This window comes from Palaemon carinicauda, chromosome 22 (genome assembly GCF_036898095.1).
Source record: "Palaemon carinicauda isolate YSFRI2023 chromosome 22, ASM3689809v2, whole genome shotgun sequence".
NCBI classification, from domain to species: Eukaryota; Metazoa; Arthropoda; class Malacostraca; order Decapoda; family Palaemonidae; genus Palaemon; species Palaemon carinicauda.
This window is the reverse complement of record NC_090746.1, coordinates 112,411,714-112,433,958: the sequence shown is the minus strand read 5'-3', so window position 1 is coordinate 112,433,958 and position 22,245 is coordinate 112,411,714. Positions and strand designations below refer to the sequence as shown.

At 34.7% G+C, this 22,245-nt stretch overlaps 29 non-coding genes across 29 annotated transcripts; all 29 read right to left on the bottom strand.

Moving 5' to 3' along the window:
* Window positions 1-236: 236 nt before the first annotated feature.
* On the bottom strand, window positions 237-309 carry TRNAV-CAC (transfer RNA valine (anticodon CAC)). The gene has a single exon. It is a non-coding gene; the product is annotated as a tRNA-Val (tRNA).
* A 221-nt stretch (window positions 310-530) lies between these two features.
* On the bottom strand, window positions 531-603 carry TRNAV-CAC (transfer RNA valine (anticodon CAC)). Its single transcript has one exon. It is a non-coding gene; the product is annotated as a tRNA-Val (tRNA).
* A 1,708-nt stretch (window positions 604-2,311) lies between these two features.
* TRNAV-CAC (transfer RNA valine (anticodon CAC)) lies at window positions 2,312-2,384 on the bottom strand. Its single transcript has one exon. It is a non-coding gene; the product is annotated as a tRNA-Val (tRNA).
* A 629-nt stretch (window positions 2,385-3,013) lies between these two features.
* On the bottom strand, window positions 3,014-3,086 carry TRNAV-CAC (transfer RNA valine (anticodon CAC)). Its single transcript has one exon. It is a non-coding gene; the product is annotated as a tRNA-Val (tRNA).
* A 1,708-nt stretch (window positions 3,087-4,794) lies between these two features.
* TRNAV-CAC (transfer RNA valine (anticodon CAC)) lies at window positions 4,795-4,867 on the bottom strand. The gene has a single exon. It is a non-coding gene; the product is annotated as a tRNA-Val (tRNA).
* Window positions 4,868-5,812: 945 nt separating this feature from the next.
* TRNAV-CAC (transfer RNA valine (anticodon CAC)) lies at window positions 5,813-5,885 on the bottom strand. Its single transcript has one exon. It is a non-coding gene; the product is annotated as a tRNA-Val (tRNA).
* A 598-nt stretch (window positions 5,886-6,483) lies between these two features.
* Window positions 6,484-6,556, bottom strand: TRNAV-CAC (transfer RNA valine (anticodon CAC)). Its single transcript has one exon. It is a non-coding gene; the product is annotated as a tRNA-Val (tRNA).
* A 587-nt stretch (window positions 6,557-7,143) lies between these two features.
* Window positions 7,144-7,216, bottom strand: TRNAV-CAC (transfer RNA valine (anticodon CAC)). Its single transcript has one exon. It is a non-coding gene; the product is annotated as a tRNA-Val (tRNA).
* Window positions 7,217-7,778: 562 nt separating this feature from the next.
* Window positions 7,779-7,851, bottom strand: TRNAV-CAC (transfer RNA valine (anticodon CAC)). Its single transcript has one exon. It is a non-coding gene; the product is annotated as a tRNA-Val (tRNA).
* A 608-nt stretch (window positions 7,852-8,459) lies between these two features.
* On the bottom strand, window positions 8,460-8,532 carry TRNAV-CAC (transfer RNA valine (anticodon CAC)). The gene has a single exon. It is a non-coding gene; the product is annotated as a tRNA-Val (tRNA).
* A 562-nt stretch (window positions 8,533-9,094) lies between these two features.
* TRNAV-CAC (transfer RNA valine (anticodon CAC)) lies at window positions 9,095-9,167 on the bottom strand. The gene has a single exon. It is a non-coding gene; the product is annotated as a tRNA-Val (tRNA).
* Window positions 9,168-9,780: 613 nt separating this feature from the next.
* TRNAV-CAC (transfer RNA valine (anticodon CAC)) lies at window positions 9,781-9,853 on the bottom strand. Its single transcript has one exon. It is a non-coding gene; the product is annotated as a tRNA-Val (tRNA).
* Window positions 9,854-10,465: 612 nt separating this feature from the next.
* Window positions 10,466-10,538, bottom strand: TRNAV-CAC (transfer RNA valine (anticodon CAC)). Its single transcript has one exon. It is a non-coding gene; the product is annotated as a tRNA-Val (tRNA).
* Window positions 10,539-11,102: 564 nt separating this feature from the next.
* TRNAV-CAC (transfer RNA valine (anticodon CAC)) lies at window positions 11,103-11,175 on the bottom strand. Its single transcript has one exon. It is a non-coding gene; the product is annotated as a tRNA-Val (tRNA).
* Window positions 11,176-11,762: 587 nt separating this feature from the next.
* On the bottom strand, window positions 11,763-11,835 carry TRNAV-CAC (transfer RNA valine (anticodon CAC)). Its single transcript has one exon. It is a non-coding gene; the product is annotated as a tRNA-Val (tRNA).
* Window positions 11,836-12,395: 560 nt separating this feature from the next.
* TRNAV-CAC (transfer RNA valine (anticodon CAC)) lies at window positions 12,396-12,468 on the bottom strand. Its single transcript has one exon. It is a non-coding gene; the product is annotated as a tRNA-Val (tRNA).
* Window positions 12,469-13,048: 580 nt separating this feature from the next.
* Window positions 13,049-13,121, bottom strand: TRNAV-CAC (transfer RNA valine (anticodon CAC)). The gene has a single exon. It is a non-coding gene; the product is annotated as a tRNA-Val (tRNA).
* Window positions 13,122-13,665: 544 nt separating this feature from the next.
* On the bottom strand, window positions 13,666-13,738 carry TRNAV-CAC (transfer RNA valine (anticodon CAC)). The gene has a single exon. It is a non-coding gene; the product is annotated as a tRNA-Val (tRNA).
* Window positions 13,739-14,350: 612 nt separating this feature from the next.
* On the bottom strand, window positions 14,351-14,423 carry TRNAV-CAC (transfer RNA valine (anticodon CAC)). Its single transcript has one exon. It is a non-coding gene; the product is annotated as a tRNA-Val (tRNA).
* A 560-nt stretch (window positions 14,424-14,983) lies between these two features.
* Window positions 14,984-15,056, bottom strand: TRNAV-CAC (transfer RNA valine (anticodon CAC)). Its single transcript has one exon. It is a non-coding gene; the product is annotated as a tRNA-Val (tRNA).
* A 610-nt stretch (window positions 15,057-15,666) lies between these two features.
* TRNAV-CAC (transfer RNA valine (anticodon CAC)) lies at window positions 15,667-15,739 on the bottom strand. Its single transcript has one exon. It is a non-coding gene; the product is annotated as a tRNA-Val (tRNA).
* A 546-nt stretch (window positions 15,740-16,285) lies between these two features.
* On the bottom strand, window positions 16,286-16,358 carry TRNAV-CAC (transfer RNA valine (anticodon CAC)). The gene has a single exon. It is a non-coding gene; the product is annotated as a tRNA-Val (tRNA).
* Window positions 16,359-16,917: 559 nt separating this feature from the next.
* Window positions 16,918-16,990, bottom strand: TRNAV-CAC (transfer RNA valine (anticodon CAC)). Its single transcript has one exon. It is a non-coding gene; the product is annotated as a tRNA-Val (tRNA).
* A 594-nt stretch (window positions 16,991-17,584) lies between these two features.
* On the bottom strand, window positions 17,585-17,657 carry TRNAV-CAC (transfer RNA valine (anticodon CAC)). Its single transcript has one exon. It is a non-coding gene; the product is annotated as a tRNA-Val (tRNA).
* Window positions 17,658-18,218: 561 nt separating this feature from the next.
* Window positions 18,219-18,291, bottom strand: TRNAV-CAC (transfer RNA valine (anticodon CAC)). The gene has a single exon. It is a non-coding gene; the product is annotated as a tRNA-Val (tRNA).
* Window positions 18,292-19,777: 1,486 nt separating this feature from the next.
* On the bottom strand, window positions 19,778-19,850 carry TRNAV-CAC (transfer RNA valine (anticodon CAC)). Its single transcript has one exon. It is a non-coding gene; the product is annotated as a tRNA-Val (tRNA).
* A 607-nt stretch (window positions 19,851-20,457) lies between these two features.
* Window positions 20,458-20,530, bottom strand: TRNAV-CAC (transfer RNA valine (anticodon CAC)). Its single transcript has one exon. It is a non-coding gene; the product is annotated as a tRNA-Val (tRNA).
* Window positions 20,531-21,090: 560 nt separating this feature from the next.
* On the bottom strand, window positions 21,091-21,163 carry TRNAV-CAC (transfer RNA valine (anticodon CAC)). Its single transcript has one exon. It is a non-coding gene; the product is annotated as a tRNA-Val (tRNA).
* A 573-nt stretch (window positions 21,164-21,736) lies between these two features.
* Window positions 21,737-21,809, bottom strand: TRNAV-CAC (transfer RNA valine (anticodon CAC)). The gene has a single exon. It is a non-coding gene; the product is annotated as a tRNA-Val (tRNA).
* Between the last annotated feature and the right edge of the window lie 436 nt (window positions 21,810-22,245).

Sequence of the window (22,245 nt, the reverse complement as noted above, 5' to 3'; positions counted from 1 at the left end):
ATGTCCAAGGCACTTTAACAAACAGGGCACTTTTCTATGCAAAATATGACCGAACCACTATAGTCTTCCTTCCTGAAGCTTCTTCAATACTTCCAATATTTTGTTCTTTTAATCAAAATAATTTCAGTACACATTTCTTCTCGTGGCCCCATTTTCATCACATCATCATCATTTCGGCCATTCTCATTTCTCGGTCTTGGGTTTGACATGTAAACAAATTAGTTAAAAAAAACACCTGTTTCCGCCCGGGATCGAACCGGGGACCTTGCGCGTGTGAAGCGCACGTGATAACCACTACACTACGGAAACTCATCTAAATAATGTTGCCCATATACATGTTCCTAACATGATTGGGTGCCTCCATAATTCAAGCCAGTTTTATACCTATATATTATTCCTTTGCCTAATGGGAGTTTTGTACGAGTAAGACTGAAAAGGAGTTACAAAAAAAAAAAAAAAAAAAAAAAAAAAAAAAAAAAAAAAAGAAAGGATTGATGTGGATATCTGTGCTAAATCAACATGAAAACACCTGTTTCCGCCCGGGATCGAACCGGGGACCTTGCGCGTGTGAAGCGCACGTGATAACCACTACACTACGGAAACGAACTCCTAGTTCAAAGGAATCAAGGTGAACCAATTTTATTTAAGACGTCTTTGATATCGATTACATCAAGCACTACATATCGAGTGTATGAAGATGTTTTAAGCTCAACGGAATTAATAAAATAAATTTACATCAATTTGCTCTTCCATTACATTCAGACCTTGCCTGGGATTGTGAAATTTATAATAGTTCGTGGTAGTATTCAAATCTCTTCTTTCATCGTATATTTTATAATTCCGGTAGTGTATGTCTGTGTGAAAAAAAAAGAAAAAAAATAGTTCGTTCCTATTATCTAACAATCGAAATGCGCACAAAATTAACCAATAACAATCCTTTTCATTTAGGGGGGGGGGAGGAATTGCAATTGAACGCAACTAGCTAACCTCTTTCAATCAACCTCCCGCCCCTTCATCAGACCCTTTTTGGCAATTTACTTCATTCATCTTCGCACAAATTCTATCAAAGCCTAAATTTTACAGTATTTTCACAATACAGCTTTCTTTGATATTTACTTTAATGTATGTTGCATACTCGTAAATAATATGAAAAAGAGAGAAAAAATGGAAATTACCATACGTAAACCTCTATCAACAACATGAACAGGATATAAAAACAAATAAATATCTATGTAAAAGGATTCCAATCTGCATGTTAGTGTCAAACTGAGATCAGGAAGTATTCTGACCTTCAGACATACCATTGTTCAGGAGCTTGAAAATCTGGACCTATAATCTAAAGTAATTACTTGACAAATAACAGAAACAGTTTTTGTTATAAACATATAATCAAAAGGAAATATGCAGTAAATAGATGCTGGGTGCAACTACAAAAAAAAAAGGTTTTAAAACGCACCCTTCAGCTTCAGTGTGTTAGATCAGCCCAAGAATTAAGTTACGCAATTAGCTTTACATTTTAACCTTATTGCTGCCATAAAATTACAAGTCAGCATCTGGTACCAACTTAAAAGAAACATTACCGATGAATCAACAACACTTAGCTAATAATAATAATAATAATAATAATAATAATAATAATAGTAATAATAATAATAATAATAATAATAATAATAATAATAATAGAGCAGGAGGAACAGTAAGGGATCTGAGAAGACTAAAATATGTAATATAAACTAAAATTTGCAAAAACAATCTAAAGGTCTCGCCCCCCATCACTTAGTTTCCCCATTTCTATTTTTTTTTAATTGAAGAAAAATAAAGAACTCAACCTCGTCCCCTCCCACCCAAAGCCAGACACCCTTTTTCACTCTGACTAAAATGTATAAATTTAAATGAAAGGATATCTGTGGTAGAATGCATGCACTCGTTTTGTGGTTTATATATAATCACTGATCGTTACTATTCGCTCAAACCATAAGCAATAAGTTCAGCAAAAAGTTGCTAACCGATAATACTCAAATATAACCAAATAAAATACCATCTGTGTTTTGATAATTGAAATGACTTGAAATTAAGGCAAGGTAAAACACGTCAAGATGATTACAGGATAACGTTCCCTGTAAAGTTCAATCAATAAAAAGAGATATCTACAAATTAATTAATTCACAATATGCTTTGCTGCAAGACACATCTGGATACATAACCAACAAATACTGATCACGCTGGATTGACCAAGTGAGAAGTATTCAACCAATTGTCCTCAATTAGATGAAGCTACGAGCAAGTGTTTACTTAGTACCGTGAAAACACCTGTTTCCACCCGGGATCGAACCGGGGACCTTGCGCGTGTGAAGCGCACGTGATAACCACTACACTACGGAAACTCTTCTAAAAGGTAATGCCAATATACATCTTCCTCATATGGTTGGGTGCCCCCCTGTTTAAGTCAGTTTTTATACAATGAATTTCCTTACCCGATGGGAGTTATGTACAAGTGAGTGAAAAAGGAATTAGAAAAATAAAAGGGTTTGTGTGGACATCTGTGATAGAAAAATCCAAAATATATTTTAACTTTCTTCAATGAACGCAATTTATTTCTTTATTACTTCTATTTAACAAACAAACAAACAAACAAACAAAAAAAAAAAAAAAAAAAAAAAAAAAAAAAAAAAAACTAAGGAAGATATATGATTCCTTTTGGAATGTTCGAAACTTAACTATATATTCAAACAAAACAAAGGAAGATAACATCTATTATTGCGTTGTCGAAATCACTTGAAAATATGAAAGGTAAAACTTGGCAGGACAATTAAAGGATAATCTTCCCAGTAAGGTTCACACAATAAAAAGGGATGTCTACAAATTAGTTACTTCAAATATAAGTTTTGCTGCAAGACACGTCTGGATATAACCATCAAATCTTGATCAACACTAGAGCCCTAAGTGAGAAGTAATTAACTAATTGTCCTCAATTAGTTGAAGCCAAATGTTTACTTACTAACATGAAAACACCTGTTTCCGCCCGGGATCGAACCGGGGACCTTGCGCGTGTGAAGCGCACGTGATAACCACTACACTACGGAAACTCTTCTTAATTAAATAGCCAATATGCACCTTGTTCACATGGTCGGCTGCCTCCTTAGTTTGAGCCAGCTTTATTACAGTAAATTACCTTGACTGTAGGGAATTTTTTTCAAGTAAAGCCGGCCATACACGCAAATGACTGGCAATGGGTTTTAGGGTTGTGATGGCTGATGTGTAACGTCCCTGACTGGTGAACGCCAGACTGGGGTTCGAGTCCCGTTCAAACTAGATAGGTTCTTTGGTCACTGCAACCTCACTATCCTTGTAAGCTAAGGATGGGGCTTTGGGAGAACCTATAGGTCTATCTGCTGAGTCATCAGCAGCCATTGCCGGGCCCTCCATGGGTCCTAGCTGGGGAGGAGAGAGGCTTGGGCGTTGATCATATGTGTATATGATCAGTCCCTAGGGCATTGGCCTGCTCGATATGGCAATGTCACTGTCCCTTGCCCCTGCCATTCATGAGCGGCCTTTAAATCTTTAAACTGGCCATGTACTCCTGCCAGGGGAAAAATGCTCCCACATGCTTCCAAACTGCCTGCTCATTTGAAGAACACTACATGGTTAGGCAGTATAAGAGTTGTGATATCATTATTATTATTATTATTATTATTATTATTATTATTCTCTATTAAGTAGATAAAAAAATCTTCTGATTTATCAATTCGTGTTGACTGAACTCCGGAATAACAAAGTTTAGTAACGAATCTTTACAAAAAAATCAGGAAAAATCATTTACACATATATTATGTGTTTGTTTACGTGGACAAAATCATCGATAGAGAAGAAAGCCATAACGTGAAATAAAAAATTGAATAATATAAAATATTAGATGCATACTTTGCATGTTTATTTGAAGAGAATTTATACTATTTGAAGAAAGAATTCTAAGTAAATTGTAAAAGTATCTATAACATAACATCTACTCTTTTGACTTTACTGTAAAGTACAACTTAGAAAGAGTGTTTTATAAAATAGCAAAGATAAAGCAAATATTGTTGCAATACAGTAAGTCAAAAGATTGTGAAATACAATCAGATTATCATTATATTATTAGCTGGAAAAGCACTCCAATCAAGGGACAAAGTATGGCCATACAATACTTTAAGTGTCAAAATAGGTGAGTCAACCCAGTCGTCATGATAGTCCATCTCAACACACAACAAAATGGCAGGGCATAATGCCAATCTTCCCGAGACTAACCTGTTCAGTTGAACATGCTGAAAACATGACAGGACAGGCTAGTCTCACTGAGTAATTATTTTCAACCCTTATACATGATGAAGATTGATAGGTTTATGCCATTCTCGGCAAAATCAATCCAGGCACTTTTTTTTTACTTCTCTTTTAAATAAACTAATGAAAAAATAGGAAAGGAGTATGAATCTTTATAATAATTCCTTTTAGAAAGTTACACTTCCTGATGTAATCAAATATAACAAAGGAAATTAACATATATGATTGTGTTGTTGAAAACACTTGAAAAGATAAAACTTGTCAAGATTATTATTGGATAATCCTCCCAGTAAGATCCACTCAATACAAAGAAATCGTCTACACACTAATTACTTCAAGAAATGCTTTACTGCAAGGCACATCTGGGTATCAAACCATCAAATCTCGACCAATACTGGAATGGCCAAGTGAGAAGTGATCAACTAATTATCATAGATTATTTGAAGCCAAGTGTTAACTTACTAACGTGAAAACACCTGTTTCCGCCCGGGATCGAACCGGGGACCTTGCGCGTGTGAAGCGCACGTGATAACCACTACACTACGGAAACACTTCTATGTGACATTGCCCATATACATCTTCCTCACATGATTGGCTGCCTTCATAGTTTAAGCCATTTTCATTCCAGTAAACTCCCTTGCCTGATGGGAGTTTTGTATGAGTAAAGCTGGCCATACACACAAAGGACTGGCAGAGGGCCTGGCCCACTGGACTGGACAGGCAGTCCTCTCAGTTGAAAAAATGCCCACATATGCTACCGACTTGCCTGCTCATTCAAAGAGGACTAAATGGTTAAGTAATCCTATTTTTCTCAATTGAGTGGTTAAAAATTGTTCGTATTTATCGATTCGTGTTGACTAAACTCTAGCTTAACAAGTTTATCTCCTAATTTTTACCAAATTCAGAAAAAAATAATATACATTTTGTGCCTTTTTCCAAGGATAAAATCATAACCAACTGAACGGCATAAGGTGTTATATGCATACGTGTGTACTTGAAGAGAATTTATACTATTCGAAGAGAAAATTCAAAGTAAACTGTAAAAGTATCTCTACAACCTAATGTCTGACTCTGTGGGTTGCATCTTTAGAGATGAGATAAGTTTGAAGTCAGATTAAAACCTTCGTTAAATCTTCACTGATGTAATTCCTTGCCTTCCTCCTCTCGCCTAGTTAACCAGGGATTAGCTCTAGACTTTACTTCTCCTAACGTCTCTATTATCTCCTCCCACTGCAGCCTGTACAGGATTAATACCCTGTTTAGTATTTTAACTTTACTGTAGGACTCTGCAACATAGTTTGGTAAAATAGAGAAAGAGTGGTCCATAATATAACAGAGATAAAAAAAAATATTGTTTCAATCTAGTAAGCCAAAAGATTGTAAAATTCAATCCGATTATCATTATATCAATACGGGAGTGTATTAGTAAGAAGTAATCAACTATTTGTCTTCAATTAGTTGAAGCTAAGTGTTTACTTACTAACGTGAAAACACCTGTTTCCGCCCGGGATCGAACCGGGGACCTTGCGCGTGTGAAGCGCACGTGATAACCACTACACTACGGAAACTTTTCTAAATGACATTGCCCATATACATCTCCCGAACATGGTTGGCTGTCTCATTGGTTTAAGCCAGCTTAATCCTGGTAAATTCCCTTGCCTGATGGGAGTATTATATGAGTAAGACTGAAAAGGAGTTACAAAAAATATAAGGATTCATGTAGATATCTGTGCTGAACCAACAACCCAAATACATTTTAGTTATTTCTTCAGTCAAGCATTATTTCCTCTACTCCTTTGCTTTTAAATAAACTATTGATAAAAAAGGAGTATGGATCCTTAACATAATTCGCTTACAAAGTTGGACACTTCTGAAAATATTCAAATATAACAAAGAAAATAACATTTCTGATTTGGTCATTATAAACACTTGAAAATATGCAAGGAAACTTATCAAGATGATCACAGGATAATCTTCCCTTTAAGGTTCACACAATAAAAAGAGATGTCTACAAAATAGTTAGAGTACTTCAAATCAGGCATTGCGCTACAAGACATCTGGATATATAACCAACAAATCTTGATCAATACTGGAGTGTCTGAGTGAGAAGTAATCAACAAATTGTCTTCAATTAGCCAATTCTTTACCTACTAACGCGAAAACACCTGTTTCCGCCCGGGATCGAACCGGGGACCTTGCGCGTGTGAAGCGCACGTGATAACCACTACACTACGGAAACTCTTCTAAATGACATCAACCATACACATCTTCTTAACATGGTTGGCTGCCTCCATAGTCTAAGCCAGCTTTATTCCTGTATATTATTCTCTTGCTTGATGGGAGTTTTGTACAAGTAAGATTGAAAACGAGTTACAAACTATAAAACGATTCATGTCGATACCTCTGCTAGACCAACAGCCCAAATATATTTTAGTTATTTCTTCAATTAAGGAGTTTTTTCTTTTACTTCTTTTAAATACAATAATGAAAAAAATGCAAAAAGGGTTGAAACCCTATTATAATTCCTTTTACAAAGTTGGAAACTTTTGGAAATATGTAATTATAAAATAGGAAAATAACATTTGTGATTTGGTTATTATAAACACTTGAAAATATGTAAGGAATCTTGTGAAGATGATTAGAGGATAATCTTCCCTTTAAGGTTCACTCAATAAAAACAGTAATTCAAATCATGCTTTGCTATAAGACATCTGGATATATAACCATTGAATCTTGATCAATACTGGAATGGCCAAGTGAGAAGTAATCAACTAATTGTATCCAATTATTTGAAGCCAAGTGTTTACTTACTAATGTGAAAACACCTGTTTCCGCCCGGGATCGAACCGGGGACCTTGCGCGTGTGAAGCGCACGTGATAACCACTACACTACGGAAACTCTTCTAAATAGCATTGCCAATATACATTTTCCTCATATGGTTGGCTTCCTTCTTAGTTTAAGCCAGCTTTGTTCCACTGAATTCTTTACCTGATAGGAGTTTTGTATGAATAATAGTGAAAAGGAGCTACACAAAATAAATGGATTCATGTGAATATTTACGATAAACAATCCAAAATGTATTTTAGCTATTTCTTCTATAAAAGTTTAATAATAACTTCACTGATAGAGGTAAGACTCCTTACCACATTTTTGAAAACGTTAGAAATTTCGGATATAGTTAAATATCACAACAGAAACAAACATTTACGTTAAAAAGACTTGAAAATAGGCAAGGCATAACTTGTCATGATTAATAACAAGATAATCCTTTCACTAAGGTTCACCCAATAAAAAAAGATGTCTAAAAATTAATTACTTCAAAACATGCTTAAGTGCAAGACATGTCTAGATTTAAAGCCATCAAATCTTGATCAATACTGGAATCGCCAAGTGAGAGGAAATCAACTAATTGTCTTCAGTTAGTTGAAGCCGAGAGTTCACTTACTAACGTGAAAACACCTGTTTCCGCCCGGGATCGAACCGGGGACCTTGCGCGTGTGAAGCGCACGTGATAACCACTACACTACGGAAACTCTTCTAAATGACATTGCCCATACACATCTTCCTAACATGGTTGGCTGCCTCCATAGTCTAAGCCAGCTTTATTCCAGTATATTATTCTCTTGCCTGATGGGAGTTTGGTACAAGTAGGAGTGAAAACTAGTTACAAACTATAAAAAGATTCGTGTCGATATCTCTGCTAGACCAACAGCCCAAATATATTTTAGTTATTTCTTCAAATAAGGAGTTTTTTCCTTTACTTCTTTTAAATACAATAATGAAAAAAATGCAAAAAGGGTTGAAACCTTATCATAATTCCTCTTAAAAAGTTGGAAACTTTTGGAAATATGCAATTATAAAATAGGAAAATAACATTTGTGATTTGGTCATTATAAACACTTGAAAATATGCAAGGAATCTTGTGAAGATGATTAGAGGATAATCTTCCCTTTAAGGTTCACTCAATAAAAAGAGATGTCTACAAACTAGTTACAGTAATTCAAATCATGCTTTGCTATAAGACATCTGGATATATAACCATTGAATCTTGATCAATACTGGAATAGCCAAGTGAGAAGTAATCAACTAATTGTATCCAATTATTTGAAGCCAAGTGTTTACTTACTAATGTGAAAACACCTGTTTCCGCCCGTGATCGTACCGGGGACCTTGCGCGTGTGAAGCGCACGTGATAACCACTACACTACGGAAACTCTTCTAAATGACATTGCCAATATACATCTTCCTCATAAGGTTGGCTTCCTACTTAGTTTAAGCCAGCTTTGTTCCAGTGAATTCTTTACCTAATAGGAGTTTTGTACTAATAACAGTGAAAAGGAGCTACACAAAATCAATGGATTCATGTGAATATCTACTATAAACAATCCAAAATGTATTTTAGCTATTTCTTCTATCAAAGTTTAATAATAACTTCACTGATAGGGGTATGACTCCTTACCACATTTTTGAGAAAGTTAGAAATTTCGGATATAGTTAAATATTACAACAGAAATAAACATCTAAGATAAAAATACTTGAAAACAGGCAAAGTATAACTTGTCAGGATCAATTCTAATATAATCCTTTCAGTATGGTTCACCCAATAAGAAGAGATGTCTAAAAATTAATTACTTCAAAACATGCTTTAGTGCAAGACATGTCTAGATTTAAAGCCATCAAATCTTGATCAATACTGGAATGGCCAAGTGAGAAGTAATCAACTAATTGTCTTCAATTAGTTGAAGCCAAGAGTTCACTTACTAACGTGAAAACACCTGTTTCCGCCCGGGATCGAACCGGGGACCTTGCGCGTGTGAAGCGCACGTGATAACCACTACACTACGGAAACTCTTCTAAATGACGTTGCCCATACACATCTTCCTAACATTGTTGGCTGCCTCCATAGTCTAAGCCAGCTTTATTCCTGTATAATTTTCTCTTGCTTGATCGGAGTTTTATACAAGTAAGAGTGAAAGGGAGTTACAAACTATAAAAGGATTCGTGTCGATATCTCTGCAAGACCATCAGCCCAAATATATTTCAATTATTTCTTCAATTAAGGAGTTTTTTCTTTTACTGCTTTGCTTTTAAATAAAATAATGAAAAAAATGCAAAAAGGGTTGAAATCTTATTATAATTCCTTTTACAAAGTCGGAAACTTTTGGAAATATGCAATTATAAAATAGGAAAATAACATTTGTGATTTGGTCATTATAAACACTTGATAATATGCAAGGAAACTTGTCAAGATGATTAGAGTATAATCTTCCCTTTAAGGTTCTCTCAATAAAAAGAGATGTCTACAAACCAGTTACAGTAATTCAAATCATGATTTGCTACAAGACATCTCAACATATAACCATTGAATCTTGATCAATACTGGAATGGCCAAGTGAGAAGTAATCAACTAATTGTCTTCCATTAGTTGAAGCCAAGAGTTCACTTACTAACGTGAAAACACCTGTTTCCGCCCGGGATCGAACCGGGGACCTTGCGCGTGTGAAGCGCACGTGATAACCACTACACTACGGAAACTCTTCTAAATGACATTGCCCATACACATCTTCGTAACATGGTTGGCTGCCTCCATAGTCTAAGCCAGCTTTATTCCTTTATATTATTCTCTTGCTTGATGGGAGTTTTGTACAAGTAAGAGTGAAAACGAGTTACAAAATATAAAAGGATTCGTGTCGATATCTCTGCTAGACCAACAGCCCAAATATATTTTAGTTATTTTTTCAGTTAAGGAGTTTTTTCCTTTACTTCTTTGCTTTCAAATAAAATAATGAAAAAAATGCAAAAAGGGTTGAAACCTTATTATAATTCCTTTTACAAAGTTGGAAACCTTTGGAAATATTCAATTATAACAAAAGGAATATAATATGTGAGTTGGTCATTATAAACACTTGAAAATATGCAAGGAAACTTGTGAGGGTGATTAGAGGATAATCTTCCCTTTAAGGTTCTCTCAATAAAAAGAGATGTCTACAAACCAGTTACAGTAATTCAAATCAAGATTTGCTACAAGACATCTCAACATATAACCATTGAATCTTGATCAATACTGGAATGGCCAAGTGAGAAGTAATTAACTAATTGTCCTCAATTAGTTGAAGCCAAATATTTACTTACTAACATGAAAACACCTGTTTCCGCCCGGGATCGAACCGGGGACCTTGCGCGTGTGAAGCGCACGTGATAACCACTACACTACGGAAACTCTTCTAAATAGCATTGCCAATATACATCTTCCTCATATGCTTGGCTTCCTTCTTAGTTTAAGCCAGCTTTGTTCCAGTAAATTCTTTAACTGATAGGAGTTTTGTATGAATAATAGTGAAAAGGGGCTACACAAAATAAATGGATTAATGTAAATATCTACGATAAACAACAAAAATGTATTTTAACTATTTCTTCTATCACAGTTTAATAATAACTTCACTGATAGGGGTATGACTTTTACCACATTTTTGAGAAAGAACGTTAGAAATTTCGGATATAGTTAAATATTACAACAGAAATAAACATCTAAGTTAAAAAGACTTGAAAACACGCAAGGTATAACTTGTCATGATTAATTACAAGGTAATCCTTTCAGTAAGGTTCACCCAATAAAAAGAGATGTCTAAAAATTCATTATTTCAAAACATGCTTTAGTGCAAGACATGTCTAGATTTAAAGCCATCAAATCTTGATCAATACTGGAATGGCCAAGTGAGAAGTAATCAACTAATTGTCTTCAATTAGTTGAAGCCAAGAGTTCACTTACTAACGTGAAAACACCTGTTTCCGCCCGGGATCGAACCGGGGACCTTGCGCGTGTGAAGCGCACGTGATAACCACTACACTACGGAAACTCTTCTAAATGACGTTGCCCATACACATCTTCCTAACATTGTTGGCTGCCTCCATAGTCTAAGCCAGCTTTATTCCTGTACATTATTCTCTTGCTTGATGGGAGTTTTGTACAAGTAAGAGTGAAAACGAGTTACAAACTATAAAAGGATTCGTGTCGATATCTCTGCTAGACCAACAGCCCAAATATAATTTAGTTATTTCTTCAATTAAGGAGTTTTTTCCTTTACTTCTTTTGAATACAATAATGAAAAAAATGCAAAAAGGGTTGAAACCTTATTATAATTCCTTTTACAAAGTTGGAAACTTTTGGAAATATGCAATTATAAAATAGGAAAATAACAATTGTGATTTGGTCATTATAAACACTTGAAAATATGTAAGGAAACTTGTGAAGATGATTAGAGGATAATCTTCCCTTTAAGATTCACTCAATAAAAACAGTAATTCAAATCATGCTTTGCTATAAGACATCTGGATATATAACCATTGAATCTTGATCAATACTGGAATGGCCAAGTGAGAAGTAATCAACTAATTGTATCCAATTATTTGAAGCCAAGTGTTTACTTACTAACGTGAAAACACCTGTTTCCGCCCGGGATCGAACCGGGGACCTTGCGCGTGTGAAGCGCACGTGATAACCACTACACTACGGAAACTCTTCTAAATAGCATTGCCAATATACATCTTCCTCATATGGTTGGCTTCCTTCTTAGTTTAAGCCAGCTTTGTTCCAGTGAATTCTTTACCAGAAAGGAGTTTTGTATGAATAATAGTGAAAAGGAGCTACACAAAATAAATGGATTCATGTGAATATTTACGATAAACAACCAAAAAGTATTTTAGCTATTTCTTCTATCAAAGTTTAATAATAACTTCACTGATAGGGGTATGACTCCTTACCACATTTTAGAGAACGTTAGAAATTTCGTATATAGTTAAATATTACAACAGAAATGAATATCTTAGTTAAAAAGACTTGAAAACAGGAAAGGTATAACTTGTCATAATTAATTACAAGATAATCCTCTCAGTAAGGTTCACCCAATAAAAAGAGATGTCTAAAAATTCATTATTTCAAAACATGCTTTAGTGCAAGACATGTCTAGATTTAAAGCCATCAAATCTTGATCACTACTGGAATGGCCAAGTGAGAAGTAATCAACTAATTGTCTTCAATCAGTTGAAGCCAAGATTTCACTTACTAACTGAAAACACCTGTTTCCGCCCGGGATCGAACCGGGGACCTTGCGCGTGTGAAGCGCACGTGATAACCACTACACTACGGAAACTTTTCTAAATGACATTGCCCATACACATCTTCCTCATATGGTTGGCTGCCTCCAGAGTCTAAGCCAGCTTTATTCCTGTATATTATTCTCTGGCCTGATGGGAGTTTGGTACAAGTAAGAGTGAAAACGAGTTACAAACTATAAAAAGATTCATGTCGATATCTCTGCTAGACCAACAGCCCAAATATATTTTAGTTATTTCTTCAATTAAGGAGTTTTTTCCTTTACTTCTTATAAATACAATAATGAAAAAATGCAAAAGGGGTTGAAACCTTATTCTAATTCCTTTTACAAAGTTGGAAACTTTTGGAAATATGCAATTATGAAATAGGAAAATAACATTTGTGATTTGGTCATTATAAACACTTGAAAATATGCAAGGAAACTTGTGAAGATGATAAGAGGATAATCTTCCCTTTAAATTCACTCAATAAAAACAGTAATTCAAATCATGCTTTGCTACATCTGGATATATAACCATTGAATCTTGATCTATACTGGAATGGCCAAGTGAGAAGTAATCAACTAATTGTATCCAATTATTTGAAGCCAAGTGTTTACTTACTAATGTGAAAACACCTGTTTCCGCCCGGGATCGAACCGGGGACCTTGCGCGTGTGAAGCGCACGTGATAACCACTACACTACGGAAACTCTTCTAAATAGCATTGCCAATATACATCTTCCTCATATGGTTGGCTTCCTTCTTAGTTTAAGCCAGCTTTGTTCCTGTGAATTCTTTACCTGATAGGAGTTTTGTATGAATAATAGTGAAAAGGAGCTACACAAAATAAATGGATTCATGTGAATATTTACGATAAACAACCAAAATGTATTTTAGCTATTTCTTTTATCAAAGTTTAATAATAACTTCACTGATAGGGGTATGACTCCTTACCACATTTTAGAGAACGTTACAAATTTCAGGATATAGTTAAATATCACAACAGAAATAAACATCTACATTAAAATAACTTGAAAATAGGCAAGGCATAACTTGTCATGATTAATAACAAAATAATCCTTTCAGAAAGGTTCACCCAATAAAAAGAGATGTCTAAAAATTAATTACTTCAAAACATGCTTTAGTGCAAGACATGTCTAGATTTAAAGCCATCAAATGGCCAAGTGAGAGGTAATCAACTAGTTGTCTTCAATTAATTGAAGACGAGAGTTCACTTACTAACGTGAAAACACCTGTTTCCGCCCGGGATCGAACCGGGGACCTTGCGCGTGTGAAGCGCACGTGATAACCACTACACTACGGAAACTCTTCTAAATGACATTGCCCATACACATCTTCCTAACATGATTGGCTGCCTCCATAGTCTAAGCCAGCTTTATTTCTGTATATTATTCTCATGCTTGATGAAAGTTTTGTACAAGTAAGAGTGAAAAGGAGTTACAAACTATAAAAGGATTCGTGTCGATATCTCTGCTAGACCAACAGCCCAAATATATTTTAGTTATTTCTTCAATTAAGGAAATTTTTCCTTTACTTTTTTGCTTTTAAATAAAATAATGAAAAAAAATGCAAAAAGAGTTGAAATCTTATTATAATTCCTTTTAAAAATTAAGAAACTTTTGGAAATATTCAATTATAACAAAGGAATATAATATGTGAGTTGGTCATTATTAACACTTGAAAATATGCAAGGAAACTTGTGAAGATGATTGGAGGATAATCTTCCCTTTAAGGTTCACTCAATAAAAAGAGATATCTACAAACTAGTTGCAGTAATTCAAATCATGCTTTGATACAAGACATCTGGATATATAACCATTGAATTTTGATCAATACTGGAATGGCCAAGTGAGAAGTAATCAACTAATTGTATCCAATTATTTGAAGCCAAGTGTTTATTTATTAATGTGAAAACACCTGTTTCCGCCCGGGATCGAACCGGGGACCTTGCGCGTGTGAAGCGCACGTGATAACCACTACACTACGGAAACTCTTCTAAATGACATTGCCAATATACATCTTCCTCATAAGGTTGGCTTCCTACTTAGTTTAAGCCAGCTTTGTTCCAGTGAATTCTTTACCTAATAGGAATTTTGTATGAATAATAGTGAAAAGGAGCTACACAAAATAAATGGATTAATGTAAATATCTACGATAAACAACAAAAAGGTATTTTAACTATTTCTTCTATCACAGTTTAATAATAACTTCACTGATAGGGGTATGACTTTTACCACATTTTTGAGAACGTTAGAAATTTCGGATATAGTTAAATATTACAACAGAAATAAACATCTAAGTTAAAAAGACTTGAAAACACACAAGGTATAACTTGTCATGATTAATAACAAGATAATCCTTTCAGTAAGGTTCACCCAATAAAAAGAGATGTCTAAAAATTCATTATTTCAAAACATGCTTTAGTGCAAGACATGTCTAGATTTAAAGCCATCAAATCTTGATCAATACTGGAATGGCCAAGTGAGAAGTAATCAACTAATTGTCTTCAATTAGTTGAAGCCAAGAGTTCACTTACTAACGTGAAAACACCTGTTTCCGCCCGGGATCGAACCGGGGACCTTGCGCGTGTGAAGCGCACGTGATAACCACTACACTACGGAAACTCTTCTGGATGACGTTGCCCATACACATCTTCCTAACATGGTTGGCTGCCTCCATAGTCTAAGCCAGCTTTATTCCTGTATATTATTCTCTTGCTTGATGGGAGTTTTGTACAAGTAAGAGAGAAAACGAGTTACAAACTATAAAAGAATTCGTGTCGATATCTCTGCTAGACCAACAGCCCAAATATATTTTAGTTATTTCTTCAATTAAGGAAATTTTTCCTTTACTTCTTTGCTTTTAAATAAAATAATGAAAAAGTGCAAAAAGGGTTGAAATCTTATTATAATTCCTTTTACAAAGTAAAAAACTTTTGGAAATATTCAATTATAACAAAGGAATATAATATGTGAGTTGGTCATTATAAACCCTTGAAAATATACAAGGAAACTTGTGAAGATGATTAGAGGATAATCTTCCCTTTAAGGTTCACTCAATAAAAAGACATGTCTACAAACTAGTTACAGTAATTCAAATCATGCTTTGCTACAAGACATCTGGATATATAACCATTGAATCTTGATCAATACTGGAATGGCCAAATAAGAAGTAATCAACTAATTGTATCCAATTATTTGAAGCCAAATGTTTACTTACTAATGTGAAAACACCTGTTTCCGCCCGGGATCGAACCGGGGACCTTGCGCGTGTGAAGCGCACGTGATAACCACTACACTACGGAAACTCTTCTAAATAGCAGTGCCAATATACATCTTCCTTATATGGTTGGCTTCCTTCTTAGTTGAAGCCACCTTTGTTTCAGTGAATTCTTTACCTGATAAAAGTTTTGTATGAATAATCGTGAAAAGGAGCAAAACAAAATAATTGGATTCCTGTGAATATCTACGATAAACAACCCAAAATGTATTTTAGCTATTTCTTCTATCAAAGTTTAATAACGCCACTGATAGGGGTATAACCTCCTTACCACATTTTTGAGAACGTTAGAAATTTCGGATATAGTTAAATATTTCAACAGAAATAAACATCCAAGTTAAAAAGACTTGAAAACAGGCAAGGTGTAACTTGTCATGATTAATTACAAGCTAATCCTCTCAGTAAGGTTCACCCAATAAGAAGAGATGTCTAAAAATTAATTACTTCAAAACATGCTTTAGTACAAGACATGTCTAGATTTAAAGCCATCAAATCTTGATCAATACTGGAATGGCCAAGTGAGAAGTAATCAACTAATTGAAGCCAAAAGTTCACTTACTAACGTGAAAACACCTGTTTCCGCCCGGGATCGAACCGGGGACCTTGCGCGTGTGAAGCGCACGTGATAACCACTACACTACGGAAACTCTTCTAAATAGCATTGCCAATATACATCTTCCTCATATGGTTGGCTTCCTTCTTAGTTGAAGCCAGCTTTGCTTCAGTGAATTCTTTACCTGATAGAAGTTTTGTATGAATAATAGTGGAAAGGAGCTACACAAAATAATTAGATTCATGTGAATATCTACGGTAAACAACCCAAAATGTATTTTACCTATTTCTTCTATTAAAGTTTATTAACTCCACTGATAGGGGTATGACTCCTTACCACATTTTTGAGAACGTTAGAAATTTCGGATATAGTTAAATATTACAACAGAAATAAACATCTAAGTTAAAAAGACTTGAATATAGGCAAGGTATAACTTGTCATGATTAATTACAAGATAATCCTTTCAGTAAGGTTCACCCAATAAAAAGAGATGTCTAAAAATTAATTACTTTAAAACATGCTTTAGTGCAAGACATGTCTAGATTTAAAGCCATCAAATCTTGATCAATACTGGAATGGCCAAGTGAGAAGTAATCAACTAATTGTCTTCAATTAGTTGAAGCCAAGAGTTCACTCACTAATGTGAAAACACCTGTTTCCACCCGGGATCGAACCGGGGACCTTGCGCGTGTGAAGCGCACGTGATAACCACTACACTACGGAAACTCTTCTAAATAGCATTGCCCATACATATCTTCCTAACATGGTTGGCTGCCTTCATAGTCTAAGCCAGCTTTATTCCTGTATATTATTCTCTTGCTTGATGGGAGTTTTGTACAAGTAAGAGTGAAAACGAGTAACAAACTATAAAGGGATTCGTGTCGATATCTCTGCTAGACCAACAGCCCAAATATATTGTAGTTATTTCTTCAATTAAGGAGTTTTTTCCTTCACTTCTTTGCTTTTAAATAAAATATTGAAAACAATGCAAAAAGTGTTGAAACCTTATTATAATTCCATTTACAAAGTTGGAAACTTTTGGAAATATTCAATTATAGCAAAGGAATATAATATGTGAGTTGGTCATTATAAACCCTTGAAAATATACAAGGACACTTGTGAAGATGATTAGAGGATAATCTTCCCTTTAAGGTTCACTCAATCAAAAGAGATGTCTACAAACTAGTTACAGTAATTCAAATCATGCTTTGCTATAAGACATCTGGGTATATAACCATGGAATCTTGATCAATGTTGGAATGGCCAAGTGAGTATCCAATTATTTGAAGCCAAGTGTTTACTTACTAATGTGAAAACACCTGTTTCCGCCCGGGATCGAACCGGGGACCTTGCGCATGTGAAGCGCACGTGATAACCACTACACTACGGAAACTCTTCTAAATGGCCTTGCCAATATACATCTTCCTCATATGGTTGGCTTCCTTCTTAGTTTGAGCCAGCTTTGTTCCACTGAATTCTTTACCTGACAGGAGTTTTGTATGAATAATAGTGAAAAGGAGCTACACAAAATAAATGGATTTATGTGAATATCAACGATAAACTACCAAAATTTATTTTAGCTATTTCTTCAATCAAAGTTTAATAATAACTTCACTGATAGGGGTATAACTCCTTACCCCACTTTTGAGAACGTTAGAAATTTCGGATATAGTTAAATATTACAACAGAAATAAACATCTAAGTTAAAAAGTCTTGAAAATAGTCAAGGTATAACTTGTCATGATCAATTACAAGATAATCCTTTCAGTAAGGTTCACCCAATAAGAAGAGATGTCTAAAAATTAATTACTTCAAAACATGCTTTAGTGCAAGACATGTCTAGATTTGAAGCTATCAAATCTTGATCAATACTGGAATGGCCAAGTGAGAAGTAATCAACTAATTGTATATAATTATTTGAAGCCAAGTGTTTACTTACTAATGTGAAAACACCTGTTTCCGCCCGGGATCGAACCGGGGACCTTGCGCGTGTGAAGCGCACGTGATAACCACTACACTACGGAAACTCTTCTAAATAGCATTGCCAATATACATCTTCCGGTGCTACTATAGCGTGAGGTCTACCGCCATATGTCGCCTACCCAGGCGGAGGGTGAGGTCTACCACGCGACAAGCTTGGACCTTCCGCAACCTTAATGCCATGGGGTACCAGCATTCTACAGTGAACCACCAGCAATATTATGTGGATCCAGCGACAGGAGCACACACACAGGCAATTGAGCGATCGTGGTTGGACGCTAAAACGATGATTCTGAAGAGATTAATGTGAGGTGTTGGTCGTCAGCTGTTCCAGTCTCATCTTTATTTTTGCTGGATTTTTGCTGGAAGGTGATGAAAAAAAATTCCAATGATCTATTTGTGTCTTTCTTAGAAGATGTACGAAGTGTGTACCGCTAGGATAAATGTATGGAAATATATGATAACATGTTTAATTTTACCTTTATTCCTTTTTTTAATGTAATTAGAAATCCAATTATCTATTTAAGTCATTTCTAAGATATGTTTAAATGAAGTGTTTATTGCTTAAACAAATGTATGAAATGTGTTTTATCTATAAGGGACGAATAATTTAGCAGTTGACTGATAACATGTTTATTTTTACCTTTATTCTTTTTTTAATGTAATCAGAAATCCAATTATCTATTTAAGTCATTTCTAAGATATGTTTAAATTAAGTGTTTATTGTTTTGTATCGCTAGAATAAATATGGAAATATATGATAACATGTTTATTTTTACCTTTATTAATTTTTTTTTCAATGTAATTAAAATTCCAATTATCATTTTAAGACATTTCTAAAATATGTTTAAATTGAGTGTTTATTGCTTAAACAAATGTAAGAAATGTGTCTTATCTATGAGGGACGAATAATTCAGCGGTAGACCTCACGCTATAGTGCTAACGGGAGGTAGACCTCACGCTATAGTGTGGTAGACCTCACGCTATAGTAGCACCCATCTTCCTCATATGGTTGGCTTCCTTCTTAGTTTAAGCCAGCTTTGTTCCAGTGAATTCTTTACCTAATAGGAGTTTTGTATGAATAACAGTGAAAAGGAGCTACACAAAATCAATGGATTCATGTGAATATCTAATATAAACAATCCAAAATATATTTTACCTATTTCTTCTATCAAAGTTTAATAATAACTTCACTGATAGGGGTATGACTCCTTACCACATTTTTGAGAATGTTAGAAATTCCGGATATAGTTAAATATTACAACAGAAATAAACATCTAAGATAAAAAGACTTGAAAACAGGCAAAGTATAACTTGTCATGATCAATTCCAATATAATCCTTTCAGTATGGTTCACCCAATAAGAAGAGATGTCTAAAAATTAATTAATTCAAAACATGCTGTAGTGCAAGACATGTCTAGATTTAAAGCTATCAAATCTTGATCAATACTGGAATGGCCAAGTGAGAAGTAATAAACTAATCGTCTTCAATTAGTTGAAGCCAAGTGTTTACTTACTAATGTGAAAACACCTGTTTCCGCCCGGGATCGAACCGGGGACCTTGCGCGTGTGAAGCGCACGTGATAACCACTACACTACGGAAACTCTTCTAAATAGCATTACCAATATACATCTTCCTCATATGGTTGGCTGCCTCCATAGTCTAAGCCAGCTTTATTCCTGTATATTATTCTCTTGCTTGATGGGAGTTTTGTACAAGTAAGTGAAAACGAGTTACAAACTATAAAAGGATTCGTGTCGATATCTCTGCTAGACCAACAGCCCAAATATATTGTAGTTATTTCTTCAATTAAGGAGTTTTTTCCTTTACTTATTTGCTTTTAAATAAAATAATGAAAAAAATGTAATAAAGGTTGAAACCTTATTATAATTCCTTTTACAAAGTTAGAAACTTTTGGAAATATTCAATTATAACAAAGGAATATAATGTGAGTTGGTCATTATAAACCCTTGAAAATATACAAGGAAACTTGTGAAGATGATTAGAGGATAATCTTCCCTTTAAGGTTCACTCAATAAAAAGAGATGTCTACAAACTAGTTACAGTAATTCAAATCATGCTTTGCTACAAGACATCTGGATATATAACCATAGAATCTTGATCAATACTGGAACGGCCAAGTGAGAAGTAATCAACTAATTGTATCCAATTATTTGAAGCCAAGTGTTTACTTACTAATGTGAAAACACCTGTTTCCGCCCGGGATCGAACCGGGGACCTTGCGCGTGTGAAGCGCACGTGATAACCACTACACTACGGAAACTCTTCTAAATAGCATTGCCAATATACATCTTCCTCATATGGTTGCCTTCCTTCTTAGTTTAAGCCAGCTTTGTTCCACTGAATTCTTTACCTGATAGGAGTTTTGTATGAGTAATAGTGAATAGGAGCTACACAAAATAAATGGATTCATGTGAATATTTACGATAAACAACCAAAATGTAACTTAGCTACTTCTTCTATCAAAGTTTAATAATAACTTCACTGATAGGGGTATGACTCCTTACCACATTTTTGAGAACGTTAGAATTTCGGATATAGTTAAATATCACAACAGAAATAAACAACTACCTTAAAAAGACTTGAAAATAGGCAAGGCATAACTTGTCATGATTAATAACAAGATAATCCTTTCAGAAAGGTTCACCCAATAAAAAGAGATGTCTAAAAATTAATTACTTCAAAACATGCTTTAGTGCAAGACATGTCTAGATTTAAAGCCATCAAATCTTGATTAATACTGGAAGGGCCAAGTGAGAGGTAATCAACTAATTGTCTTCAATTAGTTGAAGCCAAGAGTTCACTTACTAACGTGAAAACACCTGTTTCCGCCCGGGATCGAACCGGGGACCTTGCGCGTGTGAAGCGCACGTGATAACCACTACACTACAGAAACTCTTCTAAATGACATTGCCCATACACATCTTCCTAACATGGTTGGCTGCCTCCATAGTCTAAGCCAGCTTCATTCTCTTGCTTGATGGGAGTTTTGTACAAGTAAGAGTGAAAACGAGTTACAAACTATAAAAAGATTCGTGTCGATATCTCTGCGAGACCAACAATCCAAATATATTTTAGTTATTTCTTCAATTAAGGAGTTTTTTCCTTTAATTCTTTTAAATACAATAATGAAAAACAAGCAAAAAGGGTTGAAACCTTATTATAATTCCTTTTACAAAGTTGGAAACTTTGGAAATATGCAATTATAAAATAGGAAAATAACATTTGTGATTTGGTCATTATAAACACTTGAAAATATGCAGGGAAACTTGTGAAGATGATTAGAGTATAATCTTCCCTTTAAGGTTCACTCAATAAAAACAGTAATTCAAATCATGCTTTGCTATAAGACATCTGGATATATAACCATTGAATCTAGATCAATAATGGAATGGCCAAGTGAGAAGTAATCAACTAATTGTATCCAATTATTTGAAGCCAAGTGTTTACTTACTAATGTGAAAACACCTGTTTCCGCCCGGGATCGAACCAGGGACCTTGCGCGTGTGAAGCGCACGTGATAATCACTACACTACGGAAACTCTTCTAAACGACATTGCCCATACACATCTTCCTAACATGGTTGGCTGCCTCCATAGTCTAACCCAGCTTTATTCCTGTATATTATTCTCTTGCTTGATGGGAGTTTTGTACAAGTAAGAGTGAAAACGAGTTACAAACTATAATAGGATTCGTGTCGATATCTCTGCTAGACCAACAGCCCAAATATATTTTAGTTATTTCTCCAGTTAAGGAGTTTTTTCCTTTACTTCTTTGCTTTTAAATAAAATAATGAAAAAATATAATAAAGGTTGAAACCTTATTATAATTTCTTTTACAAAGCTAGAAACTTTTGGAAATATGCAATTATAAAATAGAAAAATAACATTTGTGATTTGGTCATTATAAACACTTGAAAATTTGCAAGGAAACTTGTCAAGATGATTAGAGGATAATCTTCCCTTTAAGGTTCACTCA